We start from the raw sequence: 19,787 nt of genomic DNA on the forward strand, positions 1-19,787 counted from the left end.
GTATGTAGCAGGATGGCCTATCACAGGTATGGTAGCCTATTTCATTTTATAACTATTACGAGTTTGTAATTACGTACATTTATTTTTTCAGCTTCAAACATTCGTTGCATGTACCTCAAATAAAGTCATCAAATGCACGAATGTCTTATTGACCATGTTTGAAGACATATTGTAGACAAGAACGCAGGACATACAGACATGGCCACGTCATTGAGGTGTGAGGCTCCTGGGTGCACGGAGGTGAAGCGGGCGGGTGACATGACAACGTGCATAGCACTGATGCAATTACATAAGAAGAACAAGCATGACGAAAACTCGTCATGCCAGAAACCCCCCAAAAATTAACCGCCCATTACTGAAACAAGGCGTCTGTGAAGATGACTGGGCCGCTTTTACAAGGCGATGGGAAATGTTTCACGATGGAACGTCTTTGGCACCTAACCAGACAACAGCTCACCTGCTCGCATGTTGTGAACCAGAACTTGAAGCCGCCACATTCAGAGAGGACTCCGCCATCGCAACAAAGACCGAGGTGGACGTACTAGCAGTAATAAAACGTCTAGCAGTACTGAGTGTGGCCTTAAGCGTACGGAGGACATCACTACTACAAACCACTCACACCCCAAGTGAACAAGTAAGGCAATATGTGGCAAGGTTACACGGGGTGGCCAATGTGTGTCAATGGACCGTCACCAACACCTGCAAGACCAACACCTGCAAGTCCAACACCTGCACAGAGACGATTACATACGACTACATAGAGGAGATTGTGAAGTTGATCCTGGTAAATGGCCTCGCAGATGAAGAAATCAAGAGAGATGTGTTGGGAACCCCAGAGGTCGATAACGAGACACTAAACAAAACGGTAACACTCACTGACAGGCAGGAAACAGCTAGCCGGGCCACGTTAAGTGCAAACCCATCAGTAACAGCCAGCGGTTACAGGAAACAAGCGAAAATGACAACGAACACACGCCCCCTCAACCACATCGAAAAAGGGCGATGAACAAGACACCTCAAGACATCAGTTTCGTTGCCAGTGCGGACGCCTCACTCCAAAGTTCGGAAAAGTGAGAGGCAAAGTAAAGGAGTTCAAGTCGTGCCTAGTATGCTGGAGGGAAAATGTCCAACGGCAATAGAAGCCGCGGCAATAATCGGCAGGTACTGAAGCAGGGCCGTTATTCCATCGCACGCAAGAAGAGGACACAGAAGCAGACGACAACATAGTATACGCGTCGGGGATAAACTCCTCAAACGAACTTTTACCTCACCCAATGCTACCCATTCGCAAAAAGATGCCGAACAAATCCTCATCCCTTATGGCGGCCGCGGACTCCGGGGCTCAGACGTGCCTGATGGGGCTGCCAGTCTTACTGGAGATAGGTCTACACCAGCGACACCTCAAGCCAGCTAACAGACGCATCTTCGCAGTCAACAACCAGGAAATCAATGTGTTCGGCTCCATACACCTCATACTGTCAGGCAAGAATGAGCAAGGAGCGCACATCACAACAACTGCCACGGTGCGTGTCACAGACACCGTCAACAAGTTTTACATCAGCCGAGCAGCTATGACGAAGCTTGGCATCATTGACCATGATTTCCCCAGGATTCGTGCCACAGGCAGGGTTGCAGTATGCCTATACGGAAGGAAGTCCCACAGCAACAACTCGCTCGCAGAGTGCGGATGCCCAAGTCACACTCAACCTCCCCGGCAACCAGCCAACCTGCCGTTCAAACCGTCAGCACAGTTCACCGAAAATATGAAAGCGTGGCTACTGGAACGATATGCATCGTCAACCTTCAACACGTGTCCACACCAGCCACTGCCAACAATGACCGGACCCATGGAAATACGAATCATCGACCCTCACGTGGAACCAACGGTGACAAAGAGACCCCCAAACATACCGGTACAATGGCAAAAAGAGGCAGCGGCCCAACTGGAAAGAGACGTAGCACTAGGTGTGATTGAACCCGTACCACCCAACACATCAGTGACCTGGCTACACCACATGGGTTCCACACAAAAACCAGATGGCCCACCACGCCGCACTATGGACTCTCAGCCCCTAAATTGATATTGCGTTCGAGAAACACATCACTGAGCGGCTTTCATCTGTCCCCTCTGTAAGAGAATGTAAGCAAAATAAATTGACTAAGGACCCATGTCCAATTTTTTTTGATATGCCTGGTTTTAATACTAAATCAGAACACACACTAATTAGGTAATACACTATAGCTTACAGTATACTGATACAAGACACCCCAACCCAAACATTCAAAGCAAATTCATTTGAAATTCAGTTCCGTACCTAGTGCAATGTTCACGTTTTGTTGCACCTAGAACACGTTTGTCGTATACATTAGACGATCACAGAAACATTGAACTTTGCAATGTCAAACCTTCATTAACCCTTTTACCCCCAGGCTCTTTGGAAATTTCCAACCCTTAACCCCCAAGGGGTTATTTTTTTCCCAGCACATTTTGCAGTATATTTTCTTTAAATTGCTCTAACAGCCTTAATTTTTGTCAGAGAGGTCAGGTTGGTCTCATTCTCTTGGAAAATGCCTGAATTTTCTCAAAAAATTATAAGAAATATGAAAAAAAAATTTTATAGCATTTTTTTTGCAAGGACGTACCGGTACGTCCATGGGGGTAAAGGGATGGCTTTTGTGAAACGTACCAGTACGTCCTTTGGGGGAAAAGGGTTAACATGAAAACATACACCTTCAAAATATAATTCATTCATGTCAGCACAATCTAGGAACAAACTACTGTCAATACACATCTTAAGAATACCATTTCACCTTGGTTTGAACAGCTTCAAGTTCCACTTCAGTGCAGTGTTGGAAGGCAGCTTCACGATAGAAAAATTTCAACTTGTTTGATATCTGAAAGTAATTTTAAACAAAACTAATGGTTGAATTTATAAGTCAAACACAAAATGAACGTTTGGTTTATTTCTATGAATTTAAAACCCCTCATAAAACACTAACGAGAGGCAAGATCTCTTGCAAATGACAAAGCATAAACGAGCACTTCTCTCTCCCCTCTTTTGATTAGAATTATACAAATGTTATCACTATTTTTTTTATCTGAAGTTTTTTAAATAAAGCTTTCTATTTAGAACTGGTCAAAGATTCAACAATTTCAACTACCAAAAATGAATTACTACAAAAAATTATAAATCTACGTTTAAATTTATGGAAACTTCTACAGCAGAGTAAATCTATAGGTATTAAAAAAAAAAAAAAAAAATGTTGGACAGGAACTTACGGTCTATTAAGTTTCTTATTCATGATGAAAAATTTGGAAATAATTTGTATTTTTCCTAACGATGCAAACCTTTAGCTATTTATTAGGGGTACTGTATTACTTTCAGCAAAGCTGAAAGGACGAGCTAACAGAAAGACACGCCCTGGAAGGGCCGACATCTTCAGGAAAGGCTCGCGAACGAGACCTCCATGGTGTGTCATGATCCGGGGTATATTGAGGAGAGGGTGAGCAGTGAGATAGCGATCGGAGATATGGCAATCGCTGCTGTGCTGGAGAGCGTTGACGCGCTAGAGAACGCTGGTGCGTTGGCGAGGTTGGCGAGCCACTGGAGCATGATCTCGACGGTGCCTAGCATCAGGAACGGAGACGGCAAGGAGGATGATGAGTCGTAGAAGATCAGCGCGTAGGATGAACTAGAACAGGGATGTGTCTTTTGGAAGGACTAACATCCACCGAAGGGGATCGTGCGCGATCCACAGGAGAGTCCAAGGCCGAAGTCCGAGGACTAGGGGCAGAGTCGTCGGAAGAAGGTCCAGGAGCAGGTGAAAGTCGAGGGCCAGATGACGACTGACAAGGAGGCTCCTCTGCGGAGGAAAGCTGCGTTGATGAAGCTGAAGAGCCAAAGAGGCAGGCACACTTCTAAGGTGATGACGCCCTCTGAGGTTGTTGGATCAGCAAGCTGACCTTCAGCAGCAGCAATCCTCTGAAGAGGCGTCTCTATGAGTGGCCCCTCCCGTGAATGAGAGAGGTGATCACTTGCCTTGGACTTTGTTCCGGCCAAGACAGAAGAGGCGACTCAGCAAGGGGGAAGCGTAATCTCAGCTAAGATACAGCAACCGCAGTTGGTGTCGATGTGAAGTGATGAAGATGATGAAGGAAAGTTCTCCCTCAGAAGGGAGGACAACCCAAGCTCTATGCTTCCTGTCACCAAGCCTTGTTCAAGTTGAAAATCTGCAATGAGCGTAGCATGAGGAAACGTAGCCGGAGCTAGTTCCATGAAGATGGAGTGCTGATCAGGAGCTGCCACGGTCGTAGAAGAACAGGAAAGTGACGGCAGATCCCCAAGGCGCGACCAGAAGTCCTCTACTTCGTCAGCTCTCTTAGTCGAACGAAGAAGAATGGCATCGCTAACTGAGGAAAATAAAATAAATTATGTAACGAAAAACTCCCTCGGGAGGAGCACCTAGTCCGTGGACGGGAAAGGTGTCCACCGAGAGAACAGACACAAAATAACTGCGCACTCCCTTCCCTGGCCGAAATTAATGGGAGAAGGATAGCGGCAGCGAAAAACTGTAACAAAACAAGAATCACAATTAATTATTCAGCTAAAAATATTCACTAATCGCAAGAACAACTGGACTCTCTGGCAGGAAGGGTACCCCATGGAGAAACTGAAAAGTTAAATTACAAATTTCAATTTCACATAATTAATGAAGAAACCAATCAGAAGCACAACCTAACCTTCAAACGGGAAAGGTGCTCCGCCCTGCAGAGTATACTGTCGGAAGCCATTGAGAGGTGAACGGCGATGACCTTGAGAAAGAGTAAGACAGAAGTCAAGCTCTGAAAAGGCCGCACTCCCTTCCCCCAGTAGATTCCACGCAGATGGGAAGGCGATGACAACAGCTGAACGGAAAAGGTTCCAAACGATGACGATTCCCCTGCGGTGTCGGCCGAGTCACACGGAAGACTATCCGCCAACGGGATGACGGATAGTCAAGGGGGGAAGGTCGAAAGGGAAGGTTCTCCGTCCTTAAGAACCTGCCGTACTACGTTGTCACACACACACAGCTTAAACACTTTAAAGAAAACAACCGGTCTCCATTCGAGCCAAAAGCAAAGTGAGCTCAATCACTGGTGTGTGAGTGGGAAGGGTATCGAACTAACTCCCCTAACCCCCACTAACTATCGGGATGGGTGGTTAACCCTTGCTAAATTTTAATGGCTTATCCTTTCAGCTTCGCCAAAAGTAATACCTGCAATAAATTGCTAGTTTGTATTGTTAGGAAAATTACAAAATATCTCAGAATTCGTCATTTTCAGCTTCATCTCATTATTATTATCATAATAATTATATGAATAGAAATAATAACACTGTAAAAATATTGCCAAAGGAATTTGATCGGCAACTAGCCGTAGTACTTTTTGAGATGCAAGCGCGTGCGCCCGCAAAAACAAAACATACAGCTGGTGTAGCAATCATACCCCCACTGGTTTGCCTAACCCCCTTGTGGGCGGGGCTTGTTATGGTCCATAAATGTAATAAGAAGCTGACAACATTCGTCTGGCTGCCTTGTGGACGGGGCTTGCTATCGTTCGTAAATGTAAGCAGAAGCTACTACTGTTTCCTTGGGACTAAAGGCTTGAAATAATAACCTTGTAAGGGTATAGAGTACATCACAAGTCCGTTGTGCGATTGCTCCGAAGCTCTCCATTCCGTCGGGCAAAAAAGCCCAAGAAAATAACCCTGAAGGATTATGTTTCAAAACTCGGTGTCTAACGAGAAGTCGTCGTGTCCTGGGGCATACTGATACATGCGGCTGACTCCAGGCATCAGTAGTAAACCGTATTTGTGACAATAACCTTGGGGTTTTGTTTTGGCGAGAGCGCATGCGCCACTAGAGTTCGTTTCAGCATTTATACAGTTTCAACAAACACCTTTAGTTGTATAAAACTTTTCAGGGAAAAAAGTTACCCATGAAGAAGCAAAGTCTCGCATGAAGGGTATGTTGTCCTAGAACGCAAAGAACACAAACACTAGGCAGGTTTGTATAGGCTTGCTAGCGAACATGGTGTGAATCAGCGAGCGGTGGCGAGCGTCCGCAAGCGCAGGCGATTGTCCGCAAACGCTGACAAGCGCTCGTGAACGGCATCTGATACTATCGAACGCTGGTGAACGTTCACAAAACACTGGTAAGCGCTCGCAAACGCCAGCGAGAATTAGTGAATGAGAATTTGAAAAATGTCAGCATTGAATCTTACCTTCACTGCTAGAGACAGTAGTGTACACTACAGTAGCCCTGGCGAGGAGGGTTTCACAAACCCGCCATTGTCAATAAGGCGAGACGAGGGTCTCCCAAATTTACCATGGGTACTAAGACGAGATGGGGATCTCGCATGAGGCGATAGGCTCGCAAACTGCCATGGGAACTAAGGCGAGGCAAGGTCTCACAAACCCTCGTCTCCGATACTAAGGCGCTGAGGTTCGTATAGATTTACCAGCGAACGTGGTGAAAATGAGCGAATGGTGGCAAGAACTCGCGAACGCCATCTGATACTAGCGAACTCAACTCCACATACCCCAACGCCACTAATGGACTCATTACAGCACAAATCATTTTGTGTTCTGGCATTTCCAAATGCAGTTTTGCCATGGCAATTAGCTACTTCAGCAAATTGGAATTCCTACTCCGTTAGTGGACTAAATACGGCTCACTACCGAGTTTCGGAGTGTGAGGTCAGATGACAGATTCAGACGTCTACCTTAACTCGCCCATCGCAACCGAAGGGCATGGCACGACATTCACACAAGTAACGCAAATGGCTCCACAGATGTCGAGGGGACAGAAGTTACAGCTCCCTCCATTCACACCGGACGCAGCAACGGTATGGTTTCAGCGTGCTGAGTCAAACTTCAGGTTGGCAAACATCATCGATGAAATAATTAAATCGGACATGGTGAGGCTAATGCTGACAACAGACGCATTTAGGAGGAGTTCCCCTGGCTGAAACAGAGGCCGGGACCCATGAGGTACAGCGACCTGAAGAAGAAACTGATGGACATCTACGACCTCCCGGTACCCCTGAGGGCCCAGAGAGCCCTCGACCTGATGACAATGCCCCTCGGCGACATACGTCCCTCAGCAGCCTGGGACGAACTGATGGACATCCTCCTGCTGAACGAGCTCGGCTGCGATGGGCGTCCCAAGGGGATAAGCCTGTCAAGGTAGATCTTCGTGCGTTACCTTCCCAAAAGCATCAGCGCCCAGTTGGAGGGTGCCGAGGGCCTGGATGTTCCATCGTTGGTCGCGAAGGCCGACAAACTCCACCTGGCAGCCCAGACTGCCAGATACGCGCCACCACCTCTGTCAACGACGTCACGGAGGAGCCAGACGAAGTAGGGGTCAACGCGATCCACAGCGGAAGACCCCAATACTCCTGCCCACGGCTTCCGCTGCATGGACAGTAGCAGCAACGCCAGCAGCGGCCCCCAGCAGGAGCAACAGCAACAACGAGAGGACCACTACCACAAGGGCTTTACTTTCCCAGATGGTGCTACTTCCACTAAGTCTGGAGGAAAGGGGAGAAAACGAGTCCAACAGTGCACTCATCTAAAAAATCTAGGTGGGCGACCACGCCTACAAGCAACCGTGGAGCAGGCGAGGCCCGATCACACGGGATTCTACATCCTCGACGTAATCTCAGGAAAAAGGTTCTTAGTGAGTACCTGCGCTACGGTGTCAACATTCCCACCTTCAAAGAATGGCCAAGGCCTCCAATCAGACGAAAGGGCCGCCCTGGTTGTCACGAACAGCAGCCCCATAACCTAATACGGGATAAGGACACTGAAGATATCAATCATAGGCCCAGAATTACAGCTGGCCTTTCCTGATCACAGATGTCAAGGTGCCCCTCCTGGGCGCCGACTTCCTTCGTCACCACGGACTGCTGGTAGACATGCGTCGCAAACGACTAGTCGAGCAAGGGACCTACCAGTCCCACCACCTCTCAAGCAGGACCAGCCTTCCCAAATGTGCTCAGTCACGCCCCATGAATACAGCTGCCTGCCGCAGGAATTCCCGGTCTTCAAACCCGAGCTTCACCAACTGAAGGGGTTCCCTGCCAAGCATGGGATATTCCACCATATCCCAACGACGGGTCCCCAAACCCACTGATGGTTTAGAAGCCTCCCTCCGCAGAAGATACAGGACGCCAAGCATACCTTCCAGGAGACAGAGCGCATAGGAATCTGCAAAAAGGCGATTATAGACGCCTAAATCTGGCCACGACACCTGACCACTTACCGTTGCCAAACATGCAGGATCTCACCGGGGCCACTATTTTCTCCGAGATGGATCTCAAAGTCTTATTATAAGGTCTCCATTCAGTGTAACGACATCCCAGAGATGGCCATCATCACCCCCACCCCATTCAGGTCCTACGTCTTTTCCTACTCGACGTTCAGCCTGAGAAACGAGGGACAGCATCTTGGGGGACGTTCCATTCTGTACCGTCTACGTCGATGGCATCCTCATGTTCTTTAAGATGCGGGAGGAACACCTGGGGCACGTGAGGACGGTTCTGAAGCACCAGTAGGAGAATGGCCTCGTGGTACGCTTCGATAAATGCACGTTCGGGGCTGAGAAGGTGGAGTTCCTGGGACGCGAACTATCAAAAAAGGGGCATGCATCCTGTGACGTCGAAGGTGGAGTCCATAAACCAATTCCCACGCCGACCTCCATGAAGTCCCTTCATGAATTCATCTGCATGACGAACTACTACAAGAAGTTCTTACCCAATGTTGCCAGTTTGATGAAACCTCTTCTCAACGTCCTGAAGGGGAAACCGAAAAAGCTACAGTGGGGTCCCTCTCAACAAGTAGCCTTCAAGCAAACAAAGACTGTTCTCTGCAAGGCCACAACCATGGCCTATCAGGACAACAGGGACCCTATGAGGTTAACTAGGGATGCCAGTAATGTTGCATGCAGCACCATCCTAGAGCAGGTGATCCGCAACGTGCCCCAACCACTCGCCTTCTTCAGCAGGACGTTATAACCATCCGAGACTCGCTACAGCACTTTCAACCTCAAGCTTCTGGCAGTGTACCTTGCCGTCAGGCACTTCAAATACCTGCTGGAGGGAGCTTCATTCATCATCCAGACGGACCACCAGCCTCTGGTCCATGCCTTCACCAAGCCCAGGGACGCATGGTCCGCCCGACAGCAACGACACCTGGCGGCCATCTCTGAGTTCGGCTGCACTATTAGCTATGTCCCAGTGGGAAAAAACCCTGTGGCCGATGCTCTGTCAAGAATCAGCATCAACTCCATCCACATCGGGGTGGACTACGAGGAAATCAGCCCAGGAGCAAACAGGCGACTCCACCACAGCAGACGCGAGGTCCTCTTTGACCTCCTTTCGGTGTAAGGACGTCAAGTTACATCTCAACGGCCCCACTCTGCTCTGCGATACCAACACAGGCCGCCCTTGACCTATCATCCCACTGACGAGACGAAGGCTGGTATTCAACATCATTCACGGTCTCTTGCACCCCTCATCGAGGACTACCACCAAACTGATGACCGACAAGTTCATGTGGCCGGGGATCAGGAAGGACTCATGCGAGTGGGCAGGTGCATGCACGGCGTGTCAAACCAGCAAGGTCAGCCGTCACACCGAGTTAGGAGTCGGCAGTTTCTCTCAACCTAAGCGACGATTTGAACACATCCACGTCGACATTGCGGGGCCCTTACCACGCCAGGTACCTCCTAACAATCATCGACCGTTCAACAAGGGGGCTGTTTCAGGGTCCAGGACGACATGACGATCGACAGGGGACACACTTTCATCTCAGACTTGTGGGTATCCCTCGCCCGCCTGATGGGGACCAACCTGCACAGCACAACTGCCTACAATCCCTCAGCCAACGGTCCTTGAAGGCAGCTTTAATGGCCTGATGCACAGACGAGCAATGGGTCAAGCAACTTCCCTGGGTCCTCCTCAGTCTTCGAACGGCTCTGAAAGCAAACGGCGAAGCCTCTTCAGCAGAGAAAGTCAATGAGGAGACCCTCGTGGAACCTGGCGAGTTTTCCCCCTCCAATCCAGACACCAAACACGTCAAACTCGCCCAGCTTTGTGAAAGCGCAGAAAAATTCACGCCCTGCCACAAAACGTATGCTGACAGGACAAAGCAATTTAGGCCTGCCTCGCTGGACACCTGCCCCTACGTCTTCGTCAGACAGGACGGTCACCGGCCCCCAACTCTCACATCCTTATAAAGGGCCCTATCGTGTGCTGGAGAGGACGAAGAAGGGATTTAAGATCATGGTCCACGAAGCAGAAGACTGGCTGACCGTGGACAGATTAAAGCCTGCTCATTCACAAAGCGATGTCGACGTGTGCAAGCAGCAAGGACGGTGCCAATGAGTACTTCCCCAGAACAAACACTTTTGTTTAAACCTCTCGATGAGTTAAGCATATCTACGGATAATTTTGAAAGTGACGGGGCAACAGTTTCTGTTCCCAATTCCTCTCATTCTGCTATTATCTTAGGTATATACAGGCGTCCAGGAGGTGACGAAAATATGTTTTTCAACTCGCTAGAGGCGGTACTAAGAAGTCCAGGTATCTCTTCTGGGAATACTGTTGTCACAGGGGATTTTAACATCTGCCTAATGAGGGAAGGGGAAAGCGAGACCACACGGAGACTGATCAACACAATGCGGTCTTTCGAATACCGACCATCAATAACTAGGCCTACCAGAATCGGGTCAAATGACTCTCTCTCCTGTATCGATCACATTTGGGCCAATAATAACCTCGTTAGTAACTCTGGGATATTTTTAGCTGATATCACTGATCATTTCCCAATTTTCTGTAGCCTTTTATTGCCTGCACTAAGCAGTATGAATGACAAAATAAGAATTCAATTTAGAGACATGAGCCAAATTAATGATAGAAAATTTACAGAACTACTCCGGGGTAGAGACTGGTCAGCAGAATATGGTCACGCCTCCTTAAATCCTCACGTAGGTGTGACCTCTTTCAGTGACAAAATTGACAGTTTCTTCAATGAGTGTTTTCCCCTGAAAACAAAATTTGTTAGTGTTAAAAGATTGATGAATAGGTGGCTTTCCAAAGGACTTCTTAAATCAATTAATATTAAACATAATCTGTACCGAAGAATGAAATTGGGTAATTATAGTAGCCAACAGTACAATAACTATTGTAATCTGTTATGTACATTAATACGCAAGGCAAAGAAAAACTATTTTGAGAGTACTTTTGACCAACTCCGTAGAGATGCCAAAAAATCTTGGGACTTAATCAACTCGTCACTAAGGCCGGGCAGAAAAAAGAGTAGCTCACTCAGAAAACTGATTCGAAACGGGGAAACCATTACTGACACTAAACAAATTGCAAATGCTTTTAATCTTCATTTCTCTACAATAGGCGTTACTCTAAGGGATGCTTTACCTCAAAATATTAACTTAGATTTCCGTACCTATTTGCCTCCCTCAAATCAGCAGTCTATTTTTTTTACCCCTTCATCTCCATTTGAAGTGATGAACATTATAAAAAAACTGAAAAACAAAAAAGCAAATATTCATTCTCCTCCTACAAGATTATATAAGAACAATGCTAACCTACTTGCCTTTCCTAGATCTATGCTATTCAACCGTTGTTTAGATGCTGGTATTTATCCTGACATTTTGAAAATTGCATGTGTGACTGTGTTACACACATCCGGTGATATATCAGATGTTAATAACTATAGACCAATTAGCTGCCTTCCTTTGTTGAATAAAATATTTGAAAAACTATTGTATAGTCGACTTTACTCTTTCTTCAATAGTTGTAACATTTTCTCTACGTGTCAGTATGGTTTCTTACGAGGCGTAAGTACTAGTGATGCCGTTCATGACCTCCTTGAAAATATCTATAATGCAATGAATAAAAATGAATACCTTGGTGCGGTTTTTTTGGATTTGAGCAAAGCCTTTGATACTGTCTCATGATATACTACTTCAAAAGCTGGAACATTATGGTATACGAGGCAATGCACTACTCTTACTCCAATCCTACCTGACAAATCGAAAACAATTTGTCACGCTCGATGGTCATCTTTCAGAGATTATGGATGTCAAAATAGGTGTCCCTCAGGGATCAGTCTTAGGACCGTTATTTTTCCTCATCTATATTAATGATTTGCCTCGTTCAGTTGGCAGATTAAACTCCATACTTTTTGCCGATGACACCACGCTCCATCTTTGTCATAAAAATATTTATTCTCTTTGTAATTCTTTAACTGCTAACTTAAATAATGTTAAAAATTGGTTACTATCGAATAAATTGACCCTAAATGAGAGAAAAACATATTTCATAATATTTTCTTTGCGCAAAGTTCCCGGTAACATAAGAGTTGCAATAGGAAATCACACTCTTGACCAGAAATCCAGTGGAAAATTTTTAGGAGTAATGTTTGACAATAAATTAACCTTCAGTAAGCATGTGGATATGATAGTCAATAAAATTTCCAAAGTTATAGGTATCATATATAGGCTGAAGGATTATTTCCCGCTATATATATTAAAACAACTCTACCACTCTTTAGTATCTCCTCATTTAAATTACTGCATTACAGCGTGGGGGAGTTGCAGTAGAAACGTCCTGCAACCGCTAATCATTATGCAAAAAAAACTGGTGAGAATAATAACTTCGAGTGATTATTTAGCTCATACATCACCTCTATTCCGGTCTCTCTTGATTCTGAAGTTGGAGGATACCTACAAACTCTCCTTAATGAATTTGATGTTTCAAACCCTTTCGCTGCATAAATATCCATCCATTAGACAAAAAATAATTCAGGTACAATCAGCACACCAATATGGAACAAGAGACTCTAACTTAACTCTTCCCTTCGTACGTGTAAAGAAATGTGAACAGTTTTATCTCTATCAGGGAGTTAAACAATGGAATACTCTGCCTGCTTATCTTAAGGCATTGCTTAGCATTCGATCTTTTAAAAAATCATATACTAATATGTTATTATCTGTGTACTAAGTTTTATTAGTAGACATTCTTCATGAACTAACCATTAATGCAATAATGTTCTTAATTCTTATATTCTTTATTGCTTGTATACATTTGTAAGTCTAGCATTTCTACCATATCAATGTTTAAATTCAAAGTTTGTACTATTTATTATTCCGCCCTTCTTTATCATACTTTATTATACGAATATACTGTACATTTCCATTTATTTTTAGGCTAAAAATCTCATTTATATGTGTCTATGTGTACATGTGTATGTATATGTACATGTGTGTGTATATGTATTAGTATGTGTATGCATATGTATATTCTTATGTATATATATGAGTACATTTAGTTTATCGATATCAATATTTACTTTTTATAAATTTTTTTTAATTGATGATATTATTTTATTGTATTATTGCCCGAAGAGCTCTGCTCCACATGGGCTTGGACCGAATCTTTTTTTGTAATTATTTTGTATGTATATATGTTTTTGTCCAATAAACATTATTATTATTATTATTATTATTAAATAGAAGACGCGAGAAGCCCGACCAGACACAGTTCAAAGAAACTACAACCAGCAGTCGAACCCTCTAATGGGGCTGCATCCTGCAACCATGTATCGAGGATAACAGCCCTCCAGTCCTAGTGTTCCATTGAAGGGGATGCCTGCAACCCCCATCTCGCTACAGAGACTTAATATATTTATTTTACCCATTTATTTCTCTTCATACAATCATTAAAATTATCCCCTTTTAATAATGGTCTTGGGGAGGTAAGTAGTTGCAAGGACAACGTCCTACAATGTTTGTAGCGCTCTTTTCAGAATTGTAAATACAGTATTCTCTGTAAATACCCTGTAAATATTGTTTATGCATTTAGGCGCGGAATCATTTGCCCTTTATTTTTATGTGATTCATTATATGTAAAGCGTAGGCTTTTATACTAATTATAACATCAAAGTTAAAAAACACAAATGACCCCCACACATCTTACTTGTTCGCAGTCGGTCAGTCACCTGCCCAGCAGGGTGCTTAATTACCGTCCGTACAGATCAATGTCCTCTGCCCATCACAGGAATAAAGCATCACTCGGCTATGGTCTGTCTCTCGTACCTCCCAACCTTCCTTGCACAGGGAACCCGTGAGAACCAATGAAGGCAGCTCAAAACAAAGGGAAATTTTATTAAGCATTAGGCCAGTTACTTTTAACCGAAAACCGGTTAAAAAGGGTGGCGAAAGAGAAAGACTGTGTATTTACCGAGCTGAAATAGAAAGTGAATGTTAGTCACTAGTGCTAGTGTGACCACTACCTAGAGGCGGGCTGTTACACCGTGAAAAAAAGCTTTATCGGCTGGTTTTAGCTTTGCCGTAATACTCCTCCATAGTAAAGAGCGGACGGTTTGTATTTTGCACAGGAGCAAAACCAGTTTCAGGAGTTAAGCTGTACAGAACCTAATAAAACCCACCTAACCTAACCTAGTAGTTCCCAGGTCACAACCCCTAGCCGGGGGCAAGCCACCGGACCCCTTCCCAGCTCACAACCCCTAGCCAGGGGCAAGTCCCCGGACCCCTTCCCAGCTCACAACCCCTAGCCAGGGAAAGACCCCAGACCCCCTTCCCAGGTCACACCCGTTAGCCTGATTGATTTGATTTAAGTATAGATTTCTTATATACAATTTACCAAAAGTTTTTATTACAACATTCAAGTGTTATTGATATATGGAATCCATATGTTATTATATTTAATCAAATAACTTTAATAATAAATGGGACGATCCTCTGCCTGGGTCAGTACTCCGGTTACCATAAAATATGGACGCCTACTAAACTAAACTTCTCCCCCCTAACCTAACATACAAGCCGTGTCCTTACCTACTTACCTAACTGGGGGGCTGACGGCCCCCTACGACCCCCTTACACTGCTGTATACTTTATCATTATACAGGTGGCCGGTATTATACATACACCCCAGCACAAATGATGAAACTCCTTCATCTGAAAGAAAAATACACACGATCAGTTCAAGATAAAATCTTCCAGCTGAAACAAAGATGATAAAAGAATTAAAGCTTTTTTTCTTTTTGACAAAAAATTTGTAAATTTATGCATTCTATTTAGTAGAATAAAAGAACGATATATTGACATAAAACATCAAATTTTAAACTGTTACAATCGATAACTTTTTTTATAATACTGGAAATCATATAGAGAATTCACAGTACTGTACAGGCTATTTGAATTAACAGTACAGTCATTGTTAACAGACGTCTTTTATTTATGTATATTGATTTTCATATTTTTCATTTATAAATAATTCCGATTTTAATCTTTAAGTGTAAATAAATTATATAAATATGGCTAGAATATTGTTCCATATGATTAAAAACAATAAAAATAATCAAAATATCATTAAAAACAAGTAAAATAATGCCCTAATCTAACCGGCTAATCCTAGGGTACACATGACCAAAGAGGCATCCTCTGGGACAAGTCTCAATATGGCCAGGGTTGTCTTGGGCCAATAGTCCTGGATCCATCCTCCCACGGGCTAGAATATTGTCCCAAATGATTAAAAAAACAATAAAAACAACTAAAATAGCAAACAAAACACGTAAAAACACTGCCCTAATCTACAGACAACACTAGGGTACACATGACTTTACAGACGTCCTTCAGGACAAGTTGCCTCAATATGGCCAGGGTTGTCTAGGGCCAATAGTCATGGATCCATCCTCCCACGGGCTAGAATATTGTCCTAAATGATTAAAAACAATAAAAACAACCAAAATAACAAACAAAACAAGTAAAACAATGCCTTAATCTACAAGTTGCCTCAATATGGCCAGGGTTGTCTTTGGCCAATATTCCTGGATCCATCCTCCCACAGGCTAGAATATTGTCCTAAATGATTAAAAACAATAAAAACAACCAAAATAACAAACAAAACAAGTAAAACAATGCCTTAATCTACAAGTTGCCTCAATATGGCCAGGGTTGTCTAGGGCCAATAGTCATGGATCCATCCTCCCACAGGCTAGAATATTGTCCTAAATGATTAAAAACAATAAAAACAACCAAAATAACAAACAAAACAAGTAAAACAATGCCTTAATCTACAAGTTGCCTCAATATGGCCAGGGTTGTCTAGGGCCAATAGTCATGGATCCATCCTCCCACAGGCTAGAATATTGTCCTAAATGATTAAAAACAATAAAAACAACTAAAATAGCAAACAAAACACGTAAAAACACTGCCCTAATCTACAGACAACACTAGGGTACACATGACTTTACAGACGTCCTTCAGGACAAGTTGCCTCAATATGGCCAGGGTTGTCTAGGGCCAATAGTCATGGATCCATCCTCCCACAGGCTAGAATATTGTCCTAAATGATTAAAAACAATAAAAACAACTAAAATAGCAAACAAAACACGTAAAAACACTGCCCTAATCTACAGACAACACTAGGGTACACATGACCTTACAGACGTCCTTCAGGACAAGTTGCCTCAATATGGCCAGGGTTGTCTAGGGCCAATAGTCATGGATCCATCCTCCCACGGGCTAGAATATTGTCCTAAATGATTAAAAACAATAAAAACAACCAAAATAACAAACAAAACAAGTAAAACAATGCCTTAATCTACAAGTTGCCTCAATATGGCCAGGGTTGTCTAGGGCCAATAGTCATGGATCCATCCTCCCACGGGCTAGAATATTGTCCTAAATGATTAAAAACAATAAAAACAACCAAAATAACAAACAAAACAAGTAAAACAATGCCTTAATCTACAAGTTGCCTCAATATGGCCAGGGTTGTCTTTGGCCAATATTCCTGGATCCATCCTCCCACAGGCTAGAATATTGTCCTAAATGATTAAAAACAATAAAAACAACCAAAATAACAAACAAAACAAGTAAAACAATGCCTTAATCTACAAGTTGCCTCAATATGGCCAGGGTTGTCTAGGGCCAATAGTCATGGATCCATCCTCCCACGGGCTAGAATATTGTCCCAAATGATTAAAAAAATAATAAAAACAACTAAATTAACAAACAAAACACGTAAAAACAATGCCCTAATCTACCCGGCCAATCCTAGGGTACACATGACCGTAGAAACATACTTCTTTACCATCAATCTAAGCCTAAAAAAAGACATTTTTTTAGCCTAATATATGATGTTGGGGGTAATTTATTTAATTATTAATCCATTAGTATTCTATTATATCATATTAATATAAAATTATTCATAATTTACCTTTAATTTCATAGATATAAGACGAAAAACTTCACTGAGTTGGCTCTTCATTCCTTCAAATGTTTGTTTACATTTTTCTCGGGATCCAAAACCCGAAAGAAAAGTTAAAAAGGTTCCAGTTACTCAATTTATTTTTCCTTTTTAAATACTTATCTATGCTATATGAGAGTTTTAATACCTGTTTAAAGAATTATATATAAATTTTAATTGTATTTTTTATTAGTTTTATGTCTCATTATGTGAAAATACAATACGGAATATGAAATATTAATACATATGTTGGCAATATTTGGGCCAACAGACAACGGCCATTTTGTATATTGTATTTCATTTATCAGTATATTATCATGACTTTATTCCCCATTATATGATAAAATTATTTATTTTAATACTATAAGTACTGTATTTTATTATAATTATTACTTTATTATAACACTTTCTTTAATGTATGCTACATTATATTACTCACATATAAAGACATTACAATTTTTCATTTCTGGCTGGTATAATTTCATGGTGTTCATATGATAGAATACAAAATAAACCAAATAATCTTTATTTTGGTTAAATTTTCATTATATTATGTATAAATGACCAATAAAAAATTAAAATGCAATATAGCCTACATTGGGAAACATTAATGTTGATACGTATATACATAATCATATAAAAACATATTCGTAGTATAGGGCGAGTTCTGGACGAACCATAGTTTTTTTTTCTTTTAATTCATAAAACATTTTTTCTAGTGAAATAACCTAAATTTGAAGTGATCACTATAAAGTACAATAATTGAGCCACCTTCTCTCCGAAACACAATTTTTTCATCACAATATAAGATGGTGAAATGAAGCTTCAAAAAGAAAGGAGGCCTCAAACAAAATATTTGTTAAAAAATAAAAATAATAGATAAATTTGTAATTAGCCACCAGTTAACATTAAAATAGACCTCAATGTTGATTTAAATCATTTGCAACATAAATAGATAACTATGTTTAAATAAAGAAAGCGATATAATTTTCATCTTGCTCATATACACAAAAAATTGAGAAAAAATATGGTGTTACATTATCTGCTTTGCCTTAAAATGCTTGCAAGGCTTAAAACAAACAAAAAATAAGTACTTTATAAAGTTTCCAGGATGATAGAACTAATTTTGGCTATTATGAAATAAATGAAATTGTTTTTCACACTTTAATTGATTGATTGATTGATAGATAGAAAGTTTTCTGGCATCCTGACATCTAAGGTCATTGACGCCGATACCATTTACTGTATATGAAAATTAAAAGAGAATTCGTTTAAACCATAAAAATTAAGAAGTCATTACAATAGTTAAATAGTTTTCAGAAGACCTGCTTCTGAAATAAATCTATTTCTTAAGTTAGTAAAATTAGGGCATTCGGTCAACACATGCCTCACTGTTAAAGGTACTAAGCAGTCCTCGCAATACGGTTGGTGTTAGCCCTTCAGCAGAAACTCGTGTGTCAACCGTGTGTGACCAATACGGAGACGACAAAGAGTCGTCTCCCATTTTCGGGGAATCATGTTATACCTCCAAGGTGATATGATATTTGTTACTTCCCTCATTTTATTGCCATCTTGACTGTCCCAGTGCTGTTGCCATTCATCACAAACCAATTTCTTGATGTAAGGTAGGAGATCGTTACATGGAATGGGATACCTCCTTAGTAGCAACTCGAATGCCGCATTCTTCGCCAGTAAATCTGCCTTCTCATTCCCAGACACACCTACATGTGCTGGAACCCAACAAAATCGAACAGTTATACCTTTCCATCCAATAATAAAAAGCCATTCTAAAATCTTTAAAACTAGAGGGTTACTAGAATTAAAAACTTCTAAAGCTTGAAGAACACTCCTTGCATCACTAAAAATTGTAAAATTACCCTCCTTTTCCAAAGCTATTTTCTCAATAGCGGTTAATATGCCATACAGTTCGGCAGTAAATATGGAAGCTGTTAGAGGAAGTGCACCTCTGCAATTAAAATCATTACTATGTACTCCAAATCCAACGCCAGCATCAGATTTGGAGCCATCAGTATATATAAAAGTCGATCCCCTATGTTCTTCGACATGTTCCATAAAAAGAGACCTGGCTTCTAGGTCTGATATATTCTTCTTAACTCCAATAAAGTATCTACAAAAAGATATGTCAGGTAATTTCCATGGAGGCGTTGATGATACCTTGAATGGAAGCACCTTATTTCTAATTATATCCAGATTGTTTAATAATTGGTTAACCCGAAACCCAAAAGGTTGAGGCAACTCCCCAGCATCAACAAGAGACTTGAGATAGGGGAGGTTCTAAAGGCTCCTGTGGACAATCTAATGCTAGCATGATGCATTGAATCTAGTATTTTTAACCGTCTTGGGGTTGCTGAGGAGTATATTTCGCATCCATAACTAATTTTGGATAATATCAAGGCCTTGTATAATTCTAAAATTGTATTGCGGTCTGCCC

The 19,787-nt window shown here is 42.3% G+C and overlaps 1 long non-coding RNA gene across 4 annotated transcripts in view; it reads right to left on the reverse strand.

Moving 5' to 3' along the window:
- Positions 1-17,395, reverse strand: part of LOC137637531 (uncharacterized) — a 44,294-nt gene extending 26,899 nt beyond the window's left edge. For 3 of the 4 annotated variants that reach the window (XR_011043690.1, XR_011043687.1, XR_011043688.1), the window contains exons 1-3: positions 17,306-17,395; positions 14,925-15,039; positions 2,812-2,895 (exon numbers count right to left, since the gene is read on the reverse strand). This is a non-coding gene — a long non-coding RNA (uncharacterized lncRNA). Of the gene's footprint in view, positions 1-2,811; positions 2,896-14,924; positions 15,040-15,486; positions 15,917-17,305 lie in introns of those variants that run through there. The other variant, XR_011043689.1, reaches the window with a different exon arrangement.
- Positions 17,396-19,787: the final 2,392 nt, after the last annotated feature.

Source organism: Palaemon carinicauda, unplaced genomic scaffold (genome assembly GCF_036898095.1).
Source record: "Palaemon carinicauda isolate YSFRI2023 unplaced genomic scaffold, ASM3689809v2 scaffold817, whole genome shotgun sequence".
Taxonomy (NCBI): Eukaryota; Metazoa; Arthropoda; class Malacostraca; order Decapoda; family Palaemonidae; genus Palaemon; species Palaemon carinicauda.